Genomic DNA, 20,607 nt, shown 5'->3' on the forward strand with positions numbered 1-20,607 from the left:
TCTATTTGAATTCTAAAGTCCCAGAACACTTTAGCTTCTTCATTCTCTATTACTTTGTCTATTTTGTAGTCCTACCAATTCTTGCTTCCAGGCAAATAGTATTTCTTGCAGATATTCCAATGTACTATTGTTGCTACTTTGTCATGCCATTGTTTGTAGTCAGTTTATATATCATGCCGTTGTTTGCAGCAGCTAACAAGATGGTCCACTGTTTCTTCAGCTTCTTTGCAGAGATGTCATTTGCTGTTTGTTGCTGACTTCCCAATTCTGGATTTGTATACATTTATTCCTGAGACTTTTCTTGTGCAGCTAGTATTAGCCTCTCTGTCTTTTTCTTCAATTTTCCTTTTTATAGCCATTGCCAGGTTGTGCTATTATCTGCTTTGCCTGCTATTTTTATGTACTGGCCATGTAATAATTTGCCTTGACATGTCTCTTTTCTATTTTCTTTTATTTGGTCTTTCCTGGAGGCCAATTTGGTCTCTCAATTACTTGGTAAGCTTTCCTGGTGTGGTAGCTTCAGAGCATCTTCTTCACTGTCCTTCAGATATTCTCGCAATGCTCTTTTTATTTCTTCAACTGTGTAGTATGCTTGCAACATTCCACATCAACCTATATCAGTTGGCAAGTAGAGTCTGTCAACATTGCAGACATGAATGAGGGGCACAATTCCATATCATTATTTTAATCCAGCCTTTTATATATGTTCCAGACATTCAGTTATCACATCAAACTCCACGCAGAGTCTCCATTTTGTGAATCCTAATGCCTTTAATTGCTTAGCACTGTTCAAATTGTTCATGTAAAAACCTCTACGCTTGCTGTTTCATTACATGGAGGGCTTTCCTTCCTGCTTCCCTACCTCACTTAGAATAACATGATGACCAATACCAGTATTCTGACTATTGCTCCTTTGGTAGTACTTTAGATTATCACAGTTGAGCCTCCTAAGAGTACCAAATCCCAATCCACTGCAGTGAAAGGTAAGTTGTATGGGCTTTTTCAATACAAACATCAACTAGTGCAAAATAACCTATAAACAGACCCCTCACAGGATTTCCTGGGTAGGAAAGATACCAGCATCATCCATCCCCAGCTTTACCTCTTACCCACCATCATATTTAGAAGGACCTTTAAAGATTCAAGTGCTATAAGGTTAAGAGAGCTCGAGTAAATAATCTTCAATTTAGCATACAATTCTGAAATTGCACTTGATAATTTTTTTCTATGTACTATTTATGCACTGTAAGTAGTTTCTACCCTTTAAAAAGTCCTGTATAAATTAGCTCTGAGTATTTCTCACCCAACACTGTTAAAATCTGATCTAAAGTTATTAAGTAACTAAGTGAACCAGTATTTGGGAAGTAAGAAAATTGAAAACAGAAAGTTAATGGATTAATTCCCAATTTATTATAGATTTATGCAACATTGATCATAATAATTATGTATACCTATTAATCCCTTAAGCATCCATCCTTATTATTATAAAAATAAATTGATACCTTTAACACAATTCTATACATGTCTACCCAGAAATATCCTTTGGAAATTAGTCATACTTAATTTTTTCCCAAAGTATCTAGAAGCCTATTGCACTATTCATTAGGGCTGTCGTTTAATATGCTTTTTCAGTGAATATTCCTGAATAATGTACCTATGAGAATATGTTGTCAGTCAGACATTAACAAGTCACATTGCTTTCAATGAGAACTAGGTACATACCTTGTTATTCTTCTTGGCATTTGCCTCATTTAGTTGCAGCATACACTTGTTTTTGTACTATGCTCACGTAGTTCTTACAGTAAAGTTAATCAGTCCATGATATGATGAGGGATGTTGTTTTTCAGTCAACTTCTCCCAGAGCCTGACACTGTCTGGACTGAGCCAAAGTTTCCTAGTCCAGAACCTTAACTGCTATAAATTTGATTTGCAAAGAGAAGAAGAAAAGGTATTCCATGTTGTGGCTTTTATTCCATAAAAATATTCTCTCTTTCTCTCCCTCTCCCTCCCTATCCCCCTCTCATTTTATAGTTTGCTAGGGTGAATTCTACAAAAGAGTAAAGAGTGGCCGAAGTTTTCCTGTATATGTATCTGATGAATTTTAATTTTTGAAACAGGTAGAAGAAACAGATAGTAATTTTAGAAGTATTATTTTATTCTTAGGGTATACAGGTAGTCCTCAACTTACGACCAGAACTGAACCCAAAATTTATGTTGCTAAATGAGACAGTTGTTAAGTGAGTTTTGCCCCATTTTCTGACCTTTCTTGCCACAGTTGTAAAGTGAATCACTGCAGTTGTTAAGTCAGTAACACAGTTGTCAAGTGAATCTAGCTTCTCCATTGACTTTGCTTGTCAAAAGGTCACAAAATGTGATCACATGACCCTGGAACACTGCAATCATCATAAATATGAGTCAGTTTCCAAGTGTCTGAACTTTGATCATGTGATCATGGGGATGCTACAACGGTCGTGTGAAGAATGGCCATCAGGCACTTTTTTCAGTGCCGTTGTAACTTTGACTAAATGAAGTTTAGGACTACCTGTATTAACAGACTCTTAAAAGCCTGTCCACAATTTTCACTGCCCCTCTTTAAACTCAAAGTAGTCAAACTGGGACTGTTCTGAATCTCTTTCTCAGGGTTTTGACTTTCTTAGTAATTGTGTCACCTTCTGAATGCCAAAGCTAAATTTCTATATGCCAACAATTTTCCCCCGGTTCAGTTTTTGATGCACGACATCTTATTTTGAGTAGAATTTAAGAGTACATCTACCCGCTAGAGTTAATCAATGGAAAATGCGAGATATACAATTTAAAACAAATATGAGCATGGGGTACTAGAAGTTGTGTTTTAAAAGGACGTTAGAGATTACCAAAGCATGGATTTCTTTCTTGCATAATATACCTTCAAACTAACTAAAATAGAGAGAGTTATTTCCAATTTTATTTGTGTTAGGGGCAACCCATTGTTAGGTGTCAGTTCTAGCTCATCACAATGAATTTCATTCCCTCAGTTCTTTGGTAGTCTTTGAATTTTTTATCATAAATTACTCGTCTCCCCAGCTTGAATGTCTTCTGGGTGGAAAGGCAGGATATAAATAGAATTAATTAATTAATCCTACTGCTTGCCTTACATGGAATCTTTTTTAAACTATTCACAGATGTATTTCACTTGTAGCAAGAAAGCAGTTATGGACTTTTTAAACATTTCTTTAATACAATATTCATACCCTGTGTTTCAGGATAATGGCTTACATGCAATATAAAAAAAATTGTAAACACAAATATAATTTCAGATTCTGGGTGGAATACATCAGTATTTAAAAAGAAAAAAAATAAAAGGATACACTGTAAAACTAAAAAATGAAGCATGATCAATGTATATTGAAGACTGAATATAGCAAATAGTCCATAGCAGAACAGAATTATCTATCATCTTGGTCCAATGGATGGAACAGATCTTTGTCATTCTATAAAAGGTTAATAGGATCAGTTCATAATAAGCAAAGCAACAGAGAAGGCACATCTACTAGATCCGTTTAGATAACATTGCTTCAGAGAAAGGACCTAGAGCCTCTCCATCCTATGCAACCTTCTGGAACAGCAAAACACATACATTTCTAGGATCCCAGTAAATGATCAGAGCCCAGTGAAGCAATGAGAAAAGAGTCATGAGAATGGGACTGTCCCTTGCCCTTCTCCATCTCCCTTTAGGGATTCTTCCCAGTTGGCAGCTGGAATAAAATATAAATTTGTGGTTGCTCTTATATAGTTGGTGCATGTGCCTATGGCAAGCATTCAGAAGAGGTTTTCACAGTGTGGATGAGTGCAAACAAACCATGTGGTCTAACTCCCCATTTAAAGTTGCTACAACTAGTTGGTCAACTCTCCTTTGGAAGCTTTTTTAGATATGAAAGTATAGCTCTGCCTGACAAATGGTTGGCTTTACTCTTAAAGCATTTTCTTAATAACCTTATGGTAAGTTTTACATGGAAAAGTTCCTAAACTTTCAGTGCATTGATTCCCATCCACAGTGGCCTTTAAAAGAATTTTAAAATCCTTTTGTATCTAACAGTGTTAAATTATTTTATTCTAATTTTTGTAAGGTTGACAAAATAATTATTTTATTTTATTCTAACATAAGATTGTATAATTTTGGCGATTTATATGCTTTAACTTGCTGCAGTATTTTGGCCACTTTGTGTTCTACCCAAATGCTCTTGTGATTGGAGGTCTAAAAATTAAATAAGTGACAAACCTTTAAAACTGGAGTAAGCAATTGGCTCAATCCCCAGCCTTGAACTAGGTCTCAATTCTCAAATAGCAATAAAAATTATTCCAGTGGCCTTCCTTTCTTTAGAATGAATGAATGATTGAATAATTATTTTTGTTTGTTTTAAAGAGAAATGGTACTCCAGAAAGACATAATCTGCAAATTAAAACTTCAGAATCCAATTTTTAATTTCAAATTTAGTGCATTATAAATGTAAGAGTCAAGTAAGCAAACGGAGTTTTCCACTGTGTAATTGAAATTGTAAAGCGCTTTAGAACTAATTATTTATTTTTATGTTATTTTTCCTCCTCCTGAAACACCAAATGTTATACAAAGGAACACATTTCTTATCCATCTCAGGTAGGCATCCACTGCCCGAGAAAGATTGGTTCAGTGCTAAATAAAATGATGGTAGTAGAATAAATCTTCCTGTCTACCACCATAAGTTAGCAAATGAAATCATATACGCTAATTGTCTATCAGTATGCTCTATTAACCAGAAGTCATCACTAAGTTAAGGAGTTTTCCAAATGCCCTTTATCCACAGTGAGTGTTCAGGAATAATAGACTTCCTATCTTCTTATTCTGTAGCAAGACCAGATCTAGAAAAAGTATTACTTGGAAAAGTACCTAAAAACATTGAGGAACATTTTATAGTATCCATGAACAGACCATTTTAATTAGAGAACTATAGTCACTTCACATTTCCCCACAAAGACCATGGCAATAGGCACAACAAAATTCACCTAACATCAATTCACTTTTATCCTAGTGAAAGGATGAAAGTTGAAAGGATTTGAGTGGGCAGCCTGAACATAATAAATCTTAAGACTCTACAAGGACTGTTTCTGTGAGCTTTGGCATGGATAGCTGACATTTAGGCAGAAAGTACACAACACAAATAATCTGTTTAACCTCTGTGACCTTTTTTTCATTTTTTACATTAACTACACTAGTAATATTTTGACTGTTTCTTTTCCACAATAAAACCATTAGAATAAAATAAGTGAAAAAGCTGTTTTCTCTGTGTTTACATGGGTAGTTTATATAAGATTATGCATATATTGGTATAATTGGATCATTCTTCAAACAGAATTATAGTCTTAATCCTAAATAAGTGTGCATAGAATTACTATTGTAGTGCAAATATCTAATTATAATTAAAATCTCATTAACTCAATGGACCTAGTTCTTATTGCAACCAGAATTGCTTATTTCTTTGACAGATGATTTCTTTGTTCTGTTTATATCACAAGATAAACTTATTTCCCCATCTATCTATTTTAATATTAAAGTCTATATATCTTTCTATAAAATGCATATAAAAATCAGCTAGAAATTATTGAAAAAAAAACACTGGGGACAATGGGCAAATACATTATTTTTTTTTTAAAAAAAATGTAGTTCCTGCTTTCATTTGGAAAAAGATTTCTACAAATTTGATAGCTATTACAAAATTATCATCGCCAAACAAAACTATCTGATTCAGTGAGTCCTTTTCCAATAAAATAAAATGGTAATTGAGAAATACATTTAGAATAGTGTACCTTTTTTTTACACATAGCAGAGTAGTGCATTGGTGGCCACTCTGAAAAGATTAGGCAGGGCTAGATCAGAAATTGGACAGAGTCTGAATATAAAAAGTGAAAAGTGATTTAATTTATTTTGATTTGAATTTAATTAATTAAATGTACTTAAGATGATTAAAAAGTAATTTCCTCCTTAAGTTATGTTCAGCTCCTGATGACTTCATAGACACATCCATCATGGCAAGAGTATAGAAGTGTTTGGCCACTACTTTTTTCCAAAATATCTTTTTTATTATTTTAACTATTAGTTTCAGTGTAGTCTACAGCTTCTGCCAACCTAGCAGTTTGAAAGCATGCAAATGCGAATAGATAAATAGATACTTCATTGGGAAGGTAATGGTGCTTTGAAATGTCATGATGGTCACATGACTGTGGAAACGTCTTTAGACAGCGCTGGCTCAATGGCCTTGAAAAGGTGAGATGAGTACCACTCCCTATAGTCAGTTACGACTAGCGGAGTAAAATTCACAGGAACTCCTTTACTTTTACTACAGCACTGGAATTTTAATCCTGTTCAGCTGGTTCAACATTAGTCAAACTCAGCTACAGTGAGTGCTATTACCTCCATAACTTAATCTGATTCCCATGGTATGTCATCATATTCCCTCTTCTATCCTATTAAACATTAAATATGGTGGCAAGTTTTGTGAACCATCCTCAAAATTCTCTGAGGTCTTTTGTAAAAGTAAAAAGTTGAGGCTTGATGTTATTATGTTATTCTACTGCCCCAAAGGGAATAGGAAGTCAACGGCTTTTCTTTCTTTTTCCCATTTTTCCCACTCTTTTCCCTTCTGTTTTCCCTCCCCGATCTTTCCTATGTATTTTTGTATCTTATACTATTAATACAGTGGTTCTCAACCTATGGGTCGTGACCCCATTTGGGGTCGATCGACCATTTCACGGGGGTCACCAAGCAAGGCTGTCCGCCATTTTTTGCCCTTTTCCAGTTAGTGCCTTACCTCCCTTGGGCTGGGCCAGCTGGTGGCCCAGCTGGTGGTTGGCCTGCTCCGTCTCTGCCGCTTGCCAGCTACGCCTCGGCCAGCACAGGGGGCGGCACCACACATGCGCGGTGCTCCCGGGCAGGGAAAGTCCTCAACTTATGACCGGCTGGGTAGTCCTCAACTTATCACCAGTTTAGTCCTCGACTTATGACCGGTTTAGTCCTCGACTTACAACTGGTTGGAGGTTGCAGCATTAAAAAGGTTGAGAACCACTGTATTAATACATAAACTAAATATATCAGAAAAATTCTCTGGGGCCTTTTGTGGCTTTAAAACAATGTATATCCGCATTTAAAACATTCTCAGTATTGCTTCCTTTAAAAATCTTGTTGTCTGAATCATTTATGCATATTTATTTTAGGAATATTTTTTTTAAAAGAATATCATGTGAATGGCACTATTAAACACTGTGAGGGACATCTCATAATTTTTTTAAAAAATATATAAATGCAGTGATGTCAATGTGATTTGGTAAGAATGCTCAACTTGCAGTTCCAGGATTGGTTACAACCTGAAGTTGTTAGTGCATTTTGTTTTGGGTTTTGCTGCTTTCTGATAAACTAGCATCAATACTTATACAATCATATGACTCAATTCATATGATTCAGGCTTTAGATCTTAAAACAGTGGTGCTTTGTTTTGATATTTTTGGGAGAAATGGCAGGAGCCAGAGGCTGAACAGCTTTGAATTTAATCAGACTAACAACAGCAAGAGACTCAAAGTTCTACCTGGCTCAAAGGAGGCTGTCTAGTCACATCATTACTGCCACTTTTTTTCCTGGTGCACCAGCTGTCCCTACAGATTTCTGCAGTGATGACTAGATGCTAATGCAAGACAGAATTATGCAAATGGAACACATCTTTTGGCTTGTGCTAAGAAACATAAATTTATCCAAGGCAAAATAAAATTAAATAACACAGTAGCATGATGCTTTTAATAGTTCAACTACTATTATAATAATCGCTTGTAATTATGACACTCATGCAGTACAGACACTGCCTTCCTGGCTTTGAAGTGCTAGAGTCCGCAGTTAAATTTCATTCAGGATCCAAATATTATATGCAGTATGAATGTTGATAACTATATTCCTGTTCCATTTGACAATCAAAATGTGATACAATGGTTAAAAAAGTCTATTTTGAGCAATACCTGAAGATAAGATAATCATAATATAAGGGTATTTTTAACTATGGAGAATTTCATAACTTTTCACTCATAATATTTAGGATCATTTTTATTCTAAGGAAGAGCAATATATTACATTGTTCAATTTTTGATGAAAATGCATCTAAATTGTATATAAACTGTATGAATATATTTTACTCATATGAATTACTCATAATAAATACTGAACTAGAAATAAACCAGAAAATGAAAATTATACTCTCCTGTTTCTGGCACTTACCATGAAGCCCCAAACACAGTTTAAATCAACCTACCTTTATTTAATTTTTATCTATATCTGTCTGTCTGTCTGTCTATCTTCTCTCCCCCCCCTCTCTCTTTGAGTTGAGTTGATATATGATTTGATTTGATTTGTGTGCTGCCCATCTCATCTACAGGTGACTCTGGATGGCTTACAAATATTAAAATACTTGTAATAAAATATGGCTTACAAATATTAAAATATTAATAGTAATAATAATTTACCGTTAAAAGATGGGGAGGATGTCAGGTAAGCCAAAAGCAAATAGAACGTATGAAACCAGCATTAAATTTGTTGATGGTCACATTGGACAGAACTGATTTTCTTAACCCACCAAAGTCATAATAGCAGTTGACTCACCCAACTCACGACAAACTATTGTAGACTGAGTAACCATCTGACCGGCATGGTGTAAAGTCTCCTGTGCAGGAGGCTGGATTAGAAGAGCTCTGAAGTTGCTTCTAGCTGTATGATTCTATCAGTTTTGTGTACCAGATCCTAATCTCACATGTAACTGCACCAAAATATATGCTATATACATTTATTTTTCTAAATTTTGATTAAGTGTTATTGTCACTCAGAGAAAACAGCTTATTGATTTTAGAGTATTTCAGCTGACATGTACAGTATCAAAACGTGAGAATCACCATAGAAGAAAATAAGTAGAAACAATACTGTTTAAAACTGTAACATATACTCTGGTGTGGCATATGCATTTCATAAATGGAAGTGGCAGATCACGCTTCTGCTTTCAATCTTTTGAAAAGTGTTTGGGCTTTACAGAAGCATTACGCAGGGATTTAAATTAAATTTATTGAGCTGAGTTCCTTTTCTGGGGTTTTGGGGGATGCTCTTTGCAAAACAATTACTTTAGAATATTTGACACAAGTTGCTATTAGTTTTTATCTTTTAAGGAAAGAAGTTCTAAAGGATAGCTTAACTGACACTGGTTTTAACTAATTCTGAAGGTAAGCTTTATATTAAATATTTTTAAAGATATAATTCTAAGGACCAGCTCATAAAATTTTACATTGTAAAAGCTCTTGGTCGATGCTAAAAAAAAAAATATAATAATTATATATTGCCCTCATGCCACGTGTGTCATCGCAAAATCCTTCAGGGCTCCATCTATTTTTCCTCAGCAAATCAGATTTCTACAGATTGTGACATCCGTAAGGGTAGGGTAATTCATCCCTATTGTCAGTTTGGTGTAGTAGTTAAGGAACCAGGCTAGTAAATGAGAGACTTTGGGCCAATCTCTCTCTCTCTCAGCCTAAGGAGGCAATGGCAGACCACATCTGAAAACAGCAGGGACTTCTTCAAGCAGTCATCAGGAGTGATTCAAAGACATTAAAAAAGAGAACAGAAGAAAGAAAAAAGAGTGGCGCTAAAGCCTCACTCCTCAGTTTTAATGCCTCCAGCAGATAAATAACTCTTTCTTGATTCAAGAAGAAGTGTTAATAGCATCAAAATTTAATTGGCATTAAAGCTCTGCCCACTATTAATAGGTTTTGCATGTATCACACACATGTGAAAAGAGTCATGTCTTCTCTATCATAGTTTCATTTTGTCTTAATAATCTTAAGTCTGTTCATTTAATTTTGGGAAGAGTAATATGATTTATTAATCAATTTTATATATCGTCACAGACCAATATAGAACTAACAACATAACAATTGCAATAAAATAAAGAAGTCATATTGATAGAGCAAAATAAGGTAAAGATAAATTAATATAAAATTACAGAACAGGAATTAAATCATAATAGATTCAATTACAATTAATTATGCAATGAATAATCTAAATGCTGTAAATAATTAGGATAGATAACTATAAAAGGGCATACATAATACTAGAATTTATATAACACTACAGGAATGTAAAGCTATGCTAACATATTAAGTTTAATACTTGCTGTCAGTGGTTTTAAAGGTGACTATTGAATTATATACCAAATATCTGTAATATATCACTATTTGAAGAATTATGGAATTTTTGTGCATAGAGTGTGGCAAACATTATTCTGTTATGATAGAAAGGTAATAACAATCCAGATTTGGTCTTTTATTGATGATATGTGTTCACTCTCTGATTATGAATGAACTCTTATTAATGCTAATCAGTTATTGTTTGGTTGTAGTCTAAGTTTGACAAAAACTGAGCTGTTTTTATTTTATACTTTTTTGTGGGGGGAAGAGTTGGTATCTTTTTTCTGTATACTGAAAATGAATAAAAATTTAAATGGTGGGAAAAGTAAATAGATTCCATGGAACAATTTATTCTTTTTAATTAATTAAGCAACACTTCTTTATCAAGTGTAAAGTCTAAAAAAAAAAAACTACCTTTAACTGAAAATGTTACTTTTAGAAAATGTTGCTTATGCATTTGGGATATTATAATAATAATAATAATAATAATAATACTAGTAGTAGTAGTAGTAGTAGTAGTAGTAGTAGTAGTAGTAGTAGTAGTAGTAAAGTTGGAAGGGACCTTGGAGGTCATCTAGTCCAACCCCCTGCTCAGGCAGGAAACCCTACACCATTTCGGACAAATGGCTGTCCAGTCTCTTCTTAAAAACTTCCAGTGTTGGAGCATTTACTGCTTCTGGAGATTAATTGTTCTCACTGTCAGGAAGTTTCTCCATAGTTCTAGGTTGCTTCTCTCCTTGATTAGTTTCCACCCGTTGCTTCTTGTCCTGCCTTCAGGTCCTTTGGAAAATAGCTTGATTCCCTCTTCTTTATGGCAACCCCTGAGATATTGGAATACTGCTATCATGTCCTCCCTTGTCCTTCTCTTCGTTAAATTAGACATACCCAATTCTAGCAACCGTTTCTTATGTGTTTTAGCCTCCAGTCCCCTAATCATCTTTGTTGCTCTTCTCTGTACTCTTTCTAGAGTCTCAACATCTTTTTTACATCGTGGTGACCAAAACTGGATGCAGTATTCCAAGTGTGGCCTTACCAAGGCATTGAAGAGTGGTATTAATACTTCACGTGATCTTGATTCTATCCCTCTGTTAATGCAGCCTAGCACTGTGTTGGCCTTTTTGGCAGCTACAGCACACTGCTGGCTCATATTTAAGTGATTGTCTACTAGGACTCCGAGGTCCCTCTCACAGTTACTACTATTGAGCATGGGGCCACCTATGCTGTACTTGTGCATTTGGTTTTTCTTGCCTAAATGTAGAACCTTGCTTTTTTCACCATTGAATTTCATTTTGTTAGTTAGTGCCCAGTGTTCAAGTCTGTCCAGATCCTTCTGTATCTTAAGCCTGTCTTCTGAGTGTTGGCTATTCCTGCCAGCTTGGTGTCATCTGCAAATTTGATGAGTTCCCCATCTATCCCTTCATCCAAATTGTTGATGAAGATGTTGAAGAGCACTGGGCCCAGAACAGAGCCCTGGGGCACCCCACTACACACTTCCCTCCATAGAGATGCAGTTCCATTGAGAACCACACGCTGAGTACGGCCGGTCAGCCAGCTACGGATCCATCTGGTGGTGATTCTGTCTACTGATGCTATGATTCAGTATAGAACAGACATGTCAAACACAAGGCCCGGGGGCCAGATGCGCTCCGTGAAGTGGTTTCATGTGGCCCGCGAAGCCATCCTGGAAACAGTGAGGGAACAACCCCTGCTGCCTTGGCCCTGGCCCAGGCCAGCTGGGAGCCAATTTTGTGGTGGCTATCTTGGTACTTGCCCCGGTGCACCATGCCTTGGCAATTGCCCTGGTCCCACCCCCTTCTGCCAGAGACCCTCAGATCTGTCCCACTCCTGCCCAGGCCCCCACAGGCACCCTTGATGCAAATGATGTAGATCTGGCCACACCCACCCAGTAGGCCAAACCCATTCCATCCATGCCCACCCAGTAGGCTGTACCCACTCTGGCCACACCCACCTGGCCCTCCAAGGGCAACCAAAATGCTGATGCAGCCCTCAGTGAAATTGAGTTTGACACCCCTGGTATAGAATGTAGAGAAGATATTTATTAAAAGTTTAAGGAATCTTTGTCCTCAAATTTAATCAGTGTTAATACAGGATAATCCCAGATGATAACATTACGAAGTCTTACATCCTACATCTCATTTTGGGATTTTAAAAATATTGCTATTTCTGTATTTATTATGGTAGAATATATTAACTGTTAATCTTATTTTTATATATGTTGTCTATTGGAAACTACTTTGTAGAATCTTTATCTTTGAGGGATTAAACCAGACTATCTATTGCAATTAGAATGCAAGTTTGTGCTGTATTTACATGGCTTTACAAGAATCTTTATCTTGAACAAACCTCTAATTTGAACAAACATACAGTCACAAATGAGCTCCAGTGATTTCAGCTCTTTTAAGTCACCATGTACAGCATTGAAATGTCACTTAGAGAAATTATCTTAAATTACCCTAACCAATTCTGGCCATATCAAGCTATTGCAGTCAGCCATCAATAAACCATGATGTGTCTGAATAACTTTCAAGCACATCACAGCATAATTAGCCTTCATTTTACTCCACCCTTTGAACAAATGGGAATTTCAGTTAAACATAGATTCACATTTTATTTTAATAAAATAAGACTGCTTTATAGCTTCTGAATAATTGAACTCAGCTGATAGTATTCCCTTTCTTGATTAGCCAATTTGTAGGTCAGAAGGAATAATTTTGCAGTAATTCAAATCAGTCTGAGTAATCACAGAAGACAGTGCTGGGCTAAATCTTGGCCTATGTATCTCAATCATATCTTGTCTATTTGTATGAAACTGTTTTGCCTGCACTGCTCTTGGACACTGCTTTTGGTATGAATGTCTATTTCTTCCACCTATGGAAAAGAGTGAAGATGTTGTAAAAGAAAGTTTGGATGCTGGTTTGAAGCAGATCAGAGAAATCAGCTGAAATTCAAGGGGTGTGATGGCTCAACAGTTAAATATGCTGAGCTTGTCAGCTGAAAAGCTGATAGCCCAAGTTCAACACCAGAGTGCCACACAATGGGATGAGCTTCTATTGTCAAGCTTGAAATTTGCTTTGCTGGTGCCACAATTATTGCTTCTTAGCTTGCCATTGAACTTGGGCAGGAAGATGCAGGCTACAAAGATAAATAACGCGACCGTGAGAATCAAGGATGATTCACCAGGTGTCGGGCCCAACTCAGAGACATTTTCTCATAACAATATAATTGCATCTAATTGGGCAATATGACTTTACACTTTTATTATAGGGGTTTGGGTTTTGCTTTCATACGGGCTGAAATGATGTACTCAATAAAGTTTTGCATTAAGAGATTGGATCCTTTTGAGAGTGCTTGCTTGGTTGGGTTCGTCAGTTGGAACCTTGCCACCTGTTACTTGTCCCAGCTCTTGTCACGAAGCAGTTCGAAAGCATGCAAATGTGAATAGATAAATAGGTACCACTTTGGTGAGAAGGTAACAGCATTCCATGCATATAGTCAGGTTGGTCATGGAAATATCTTTGGACAACTTTGGCTCCATTGGCTAACAAACAGAGATGAGCACTATTCCCTAAAGTAGGACAGCATTGGGCAGGGGAAACTTTTATTCCTTTACCTAAGTCTGCAGTTCAGGGTCCTCAATGATAAGACACTTTCCAGAGTTACTGTAAAAAGTGAAGGGAGGGACATGAAGGGGATGAAATTAGTATAATTATCTCTAATTCCACTTAATGTGAGTAGATTATCCCTGGTTTTAATTACACCTGAGGAAGAACTTATTTGGATAAGGTGCACTTTTTGAATTCTGGATAATCCTTAGAAATGTTATTGATATGGGTTCTGGTTTAAGCAGCTAGACTGCTGTATACAAGAGAAAAAATATTTTAAAGATTAACCACCATTTTGGCAAATTTTCTTTTTGTTATTTTGCACTTTAATACTATGTACTGTAATGAATATATATATCAATATCTAATATCTGGTTTTATTTTCACAAAGCTGAAAATATTGGCTTTTTATATATTTCTGTCCGTGTTGGTAAAATTGGTACTGTTTATAGCTTATTTTGGAACTCTTTCTCTAATAATCACATATGAAAACATAAATAAAAGCTACCAATATTTGGAAAAGTAGATTTACTTGGTTGTCATATAATTCATATTACAATTGTGCCCTTGGATTGTAACCCAGACAGGTGGCTAGTAGAATTGTTGTGATAAAACTGTATCTTCCAATGGATAAATGATACGTTATACTGTTTTCTTGGCAGGGATCAAATCCATGAATGTGATTCATGAATTTTAATTTCATTTTTAAAGAACATCTCACTTCACTGATGTCCTTATCAATTTGAGTACAACATAAGTTTATAATATTTCCTTTCCAAATAAGACAACAAAAGCAAAATATTTGCTTTTTAATGATCTTTTTTTTACTGTACTAGTTCATTTCCATATACCTTCTGGGCATTGTTCAGCAGTAAAAGTCACCAAATATTTCTTATGCAAAAAGAATGCTCAAGCTATATTTCTCTAATTTTACATTGGCTTCTGTTTAAAAATATTGCTGCATTTATAATCTTGCTTAGAACACTTTATTAAAACTCAACCATCATTGGATCCTGGGCTATATTCAGAGGGCAAATAGATATTCAGCTATCACTGGTTCGGACTTCAAATTTAGAAATTATCATACCAGTTATTAAATTACCCATTCTTAGGAATATTTTCTATGTGAAAGGCAGGGAATAAGCTGGTACACATAGTCCTCGACTTACAACCATTCACTTAATGGCTGTTCAAAATTACAACAACAATGAACAAAGTGACTTATGACCAGTTCTCACACTTATGACTGTTGCAGTATCCCGACACTCCATGATCAGATTCCAGGTCTTTGTCAACTGGCATATATTTATGATGGTTGCAGTGTCCCTGGGTCCTGGGAATGTCATCTGTAGCCTTCCCAGGGAGCTTCTGAGAAGCAAATAATGAATGATTCATTTAACAACCATGGCAAAAAGGTCAGAAAATGGAGCATGACTAATAACTGACTTGCTTAGCAACGGAAATGTTGGGTCAATTGTGGTGGTAAATTGAGGACTATCTGAATTCTTATTCTCTGTGTAGTTATTAAAATATAAGTCAGATGGTAGATCTGGACATACTCCATTTATTTGACTTAATTTAAAAATACCATTAGAATAGACAAAGTTCATTGTTCTTTTGATGCAAGGAAAGTACCAAAAACCAAGAGATAGTGTACCCTCACTATCAAATAAGCTTTAAAACTGGATATGCACTACAAGCTAATCAACGTTGTTGGCTGGAACAAAGTTCATAGAAACCAAGCATGCACAATTAACATAGAAACATGCATTTCACTGTAGAATGTTTGGCTTTTTGTGTGTGTCTCCGTGTGTGCATGTGTGTGTGTGCTTTCAAGTCAGTGTTGATACCTGGTGACTACCTGGACCAGTCCCTACAGTTTTCTTGACAAGATTTCAGAAGTGGTTGGCCATTGAGTCCTTCCTAGGGCAGAGAGAGAGTTACTGGTTCAAAGTCTCTCACCTGGCTTTGTACCTAGAGAGAGAGTAGAACACATCTCTGTTTCTAGACTGATGCCTTAACTGCAAGTTGGCTCTCCCATAGCAATTTTGGAAAGACAGTTTATAAACACAGATCCTGTAATTCTGTAATGTTAATGGGCATATATTCTAGGATTACATCATAGTTTTCATATAAAATCTTTCTCTGTATGCATATCTGTAGAGAGAAAGAGATACAGAGACGCATACATTTATTGTCTAACCATCCCATTAATTCTGCAAGAGAGATACTATCCAGTTTAAAGAATGCCATCTGGTGGGTTTTTGTCTTTGTTTTTACTTTGATTGCCAATTTGTATTTACTGTGGTGATGTTGTGATACTGTGTCTTTTAACTGTTGTTAGTCATCCAGAGACATGCTGTTGAGTTGGATGGTTCAACATATAGATTCTAGGATTAGAATTAGATGGAGTGCAGATACTAAAATATTTGGCTTATTCCAAATAGAATCCTGGCCCTATTCTCAAGAAATAGAGATAGTTTGCAAGCATAATTATTACAAAAGACAATTAAAACTATGCCTGAATATTTGTATCAAAATAGCCCATGTAAATCTAAACTGAATAAAGCTGGCTAGCATTTTCTTGCACTTATGGTCAGATTATAGTTTCAAAAGTATTAGTTTAGGAAAACATGCTTAAGTGGTCTGTTAACTAGAGACCTACAAGAAAATTCAGAACTATTTTTTTAAATGAATACCCAAAGCTACAATAAGTGTTCTTTGATTAGATTTAAGGGATTTTAAATAGAACAGGATGTCTATGAATTGAAAAGTATACTACTAATGTCATACTAGTTAAATTTATAACATTAAAAATTTAGAACACTGCTGTATATTTACTCATAAAAAATTGAATAATCCATGATGAATAAATGATATTTTTACAGCATACATAAGTTTAATAAAAGTTACATAGGAATGGAACTCAATGCTTGTTATAATTTGTCTGTTTATCTGTTATGTAACAAGCAGCCAATATAAAGCTACATAATGAATAGTATATTTAAACTGGCTGTTGATTATTATTTTTTAATCGGTAAGCAGGGTATTTTTTGTAATAGTTCATATTTTCATCTCAGAATACATCTTTGCCCATCATCATAGGTGGAATGTACTGTAAAACCTAGAACTATCCGCAATATAAATATAAACATTTAAACCGATAATGGGATTCCAAATTCCAGCTTTGAATTAAATCAGAAGAGACTAATAAGCATTTATTAGATAGCATAATAAAACATAGACATCATTGTGGGTTAAAAGAACTGGAGTTCAGAAACACAAAGGATTGGTTTTTAGGCCTTTAAAAAAGGGATATACATCATAATATTTTTGTTTTGTGAACCAACAAAGATTTTTCCTATTTTAAGAAAGAGAACAAGACATAAAATAAATGCAGAATAATACAAGACGTTCCCTGTCCATCCACAAATCCATGATCAATGTTTATGATCATACTGATTTACTTCTGATTCCACAATCAAAATTGGGAATTCATGCTTCTTTGCTATGTGTAGTTATCCAAAATAATTTTACACATATTCGCTATGTCAAGCAATTAATTTATTATCATAATTCTTCAGAAGTAATTTTGATACAGTTTACTATCGCACAGTCCTCCAGATATCATAATTCAATGCTTTAGTCAAAGAAAATGCTTTTCAGAGGCAAGATGGATATGAACAGTGATTATGATCTCCAAGCAATGGCCAGTCCAGCATTTGTGGAACAGTAATTCCTTAAGGGAGAACAAATCATTAGGTTTTATCTGAAAAAGCAGAAAAGACAGAACATCACACTCTGGATCTTAAAATACTGCTTTCAAAGATCAAATAACTGGAGGCATTTCTTTTAGGTTTTCCACAGAACTGAGCTGCTTCTTACTCCAGATAGAAGATATAGTTTCATTGCAGTAATCATGAGGAATGGTGCTAAAGTTAAAATATGTCTTAGTTACACTGGGACTTCATTGCTTAGCCTTTGATCAGAAGCAGAGCAAAGGAAGAACATTATCTTCAGTGCATGGTACTGGAAACAAAGATACCACATGAAGCATTAATTCATGATAAAGATGGGGTAATTCAGCTAACTTGTCATGGGCATATCAAAAAGCAGCATGGCTTCATGTAATCTTCCAACTATATTCTGAGTTTGTCTCACAAAGGCTAAATTATGTAGTTCAAAAATATCCCTGGGATACTGAACTACACAGCAAAAATAATTAACTGTTTTAAAGAGGGTCACTATATAAATCTTATTTAAACAGATTATTGCAAATGTACAGTAAATAATAAAGCCATATTTTATTTCTGAAAGAGTACTCAAATTATTACAACTGTGGTCCAAAAAAAAAGGAATCTCCATAAAGAACTTGCAACCAAGTTGCTATGTTACTGCCATTGCCTTTCTCCATGTAGCTTCCTTCCCAATATAAGCCCATTCTTTATTAATTGATGGCAAGAAGAATTAGGTTACCAAGTGGGCCAGCTGCTTTTCAGTAGGATGGAGGAAAAGGTGGTACACATTATCAAAGGCTCTTCATTTAGTCCCTGACTTTCAACTGAACACCATTTTTACATTCAGAAATGTGATTAGCCTGTGGCTAATCAAACTTGCCAACTTTCCTTAAGTATAGTTGACTTAAGAACAGGAGAACCTTGGTGATGTTAAACTGCAATATTACACACAGCTGCTAGCATAAAGATTTCAGAAGCAATCATCAGTATTGCTTAATGGTTGCAATAGCCTTTTCTTTTTCTTTCTCAAAGTTGCAACAGTATATACAGCATGATTTAAAGACAGAGAAGTGAAGCATTCATGTAGGGCAGCTAAAATGCACGCTCTGAAAAAGTGATATTGCTGGTGTGCCATTTAGTACTCCTTTTCAATAGCCTCCAAATTTTGACCATTCCTCTTGCTTACTGCATCTCCTTAAAAAGAATCTATAGCCGTAACTTTCTGAGAGATTATGAAAATAGAAATCCACCTGATAAAAAGAGGAACACTGTTTGTACCCAGATTTGGGGAAAGCCAGTTTATCTGAAGGGAGACCATACAGAGTACTTATTTATCAGAAAATACTTTTGTCTTGCTTTCCTCTCATCTTTCATTATGAGTTAAATAATATTCTGAATTATTGTTTAAGGACACTGCCCTTTTCTCTCGTAGCAAATGGACACACAGTGTATTTTTCTTCCTTTTCTTGTTACCCAATAATTTTTTTTACATATGCGGCATCTGCCATTAATGAGTACCAAAGTTATTATGTTATAATAGACAAACTATATTATTTATCGCACAAATCCTAAGCTAGCAGGGAAAGTTGTTAGGAACTTTATGTCCATAGTGTATCCATTACAATTAAATAATTGCCTGAACTACTTATTCAAGGTGCTATTATTGATTATAATATTTCTACTTCCCTTTTCACTTCACACATATAAATTAAGAATATGGTAGAAACCAAGACTGATTTTTTTCTTCTATTTTCCCATACACTGAACACAATAATTTTAGAAAAGCACAGTTATTGGCTATAATTTATATCATTTTTGTATAGGGTACACAGATAACATTCTAGAAATTGAGACTTACTGAGTTAGAAAACTAATAGTTATGAATGCCATACATTCAACTCCATTCTTCAACGTTTTTAAGATAAATCTACCAACATTTTTTTTTCATTTGAATTATGGTATACATTAGGCGTATCTTGTTAGTTTTACAAAAAGGGAATTGATGCTATGTGGTACAGAAAACAAATTTACAGATCAGAAATCTCTTCTTGCTAACTTTATAAGTTTACTGCAATATATTCAAGTCAATTGCTATTTTTTTTAAAAAAAGTAAATACTTATTTATTGTAGTGACTAGCAAATTTGGAAGCTTCCTAAATTCAATATGGTGATGGTACGGTCCAGTTCTATTCATAAATAGGTGGTATTCATTTATCTTATCTATGCTCTGAGAACAGATCTAAGTGGTATAATTACACTGAAATGCTGAATTCTGGAGCATGATTCCATTTAAAATAAACACATCTAAAATATATAAATAAATAGCACTGATAGGCATTTCATATATATGAAATGAAAATTCAGAATACATGAACAGCAGAATATTTCAGAGATTGAAATGGTTTAACAGAAATAGCAGATGCTGTACACATGTTGATGATTTATCCTATTTCTACATCCATTATGTCTAAGATATTAGTCCATATTGTGGACTTATTTGCCTATAAATTTAGTATCAGCTTTTAACTTTTACATTCTCATGTTCACAATTTTCAGGGTTGTAATATTCAGATGTATAGATTTTATAATTTTCCTTATTAGAAGAAATTCCAATTCTGTAAAAATGTAAGCATTGCTTATGGTTAGTATGATATATTACACCAGCCATCATCAATGGTATCCATGATTCTTTACAGATAAGGTACTTAGATTCCTGTTGGGAGAATTGTTGTATTGGGCATTACCATTCCTAAGGTGTCTGGCACATTGCTTCTTAACATATATTAGATCACTTTCATTGTTTCTCTTTCAAGGAAATACATAATGTTTGCTCCAGTACTTGTTTATTGCACCCACTTTCTAGTTTTATTTTTACAGATCTCCCAGAACTCTTTCTTGTCAATGATTTCTGAGTTTCTTACCACTTTACAAAGGCAATGGCAAGACCTTTGCTTAGGAACTGACCTATTGAAATTATACAACTACAAGAATAATCTCGATTTTTTTCCCATTCAGAATGCAGGCCAATT

General features: G+C 35.0%; 2 protein-coding genes across 2 annotated transcripts in view; one reads left to right on the forward strand and one right to left on the reverse strand.

The window, feature by feature from the left end:
- Positions 1–20,607, reverse strand: part of DOCK2 (dedicator of cytokinesis 2) — a 308,188-nt gene that overhangs the window by 102,188 nt on the left and 185,393 nt on the right. The window lies entirely within an intron of this gene.
- The window catches only part of INSYN2B (inhibitory synaptic factor family member 2B), a 108,381-nt gene that overhangs the window by 5,935 nt on the left and 81,839 nt on the right, over positions 1–20,607 (forward strand). The window lies entirely within an intron of this gene.

This window comes from Crotalus tigris, unplaced genomic scaffold (assembly GCF_016545835.1).
Source record: "Crotalus tigris isolate CLP2741 ecotype Arizona unplaced genomic scaffold, ASM1654583v1 scf7180000017568.12009008, whole genome shotgun sequence".
Taxonomy (NCBI): Eukaryota; Metazoa; Chordata; class Lepidosauria; order Squamata; family Viperidae; genus Crotalus; species Crotalus tigris.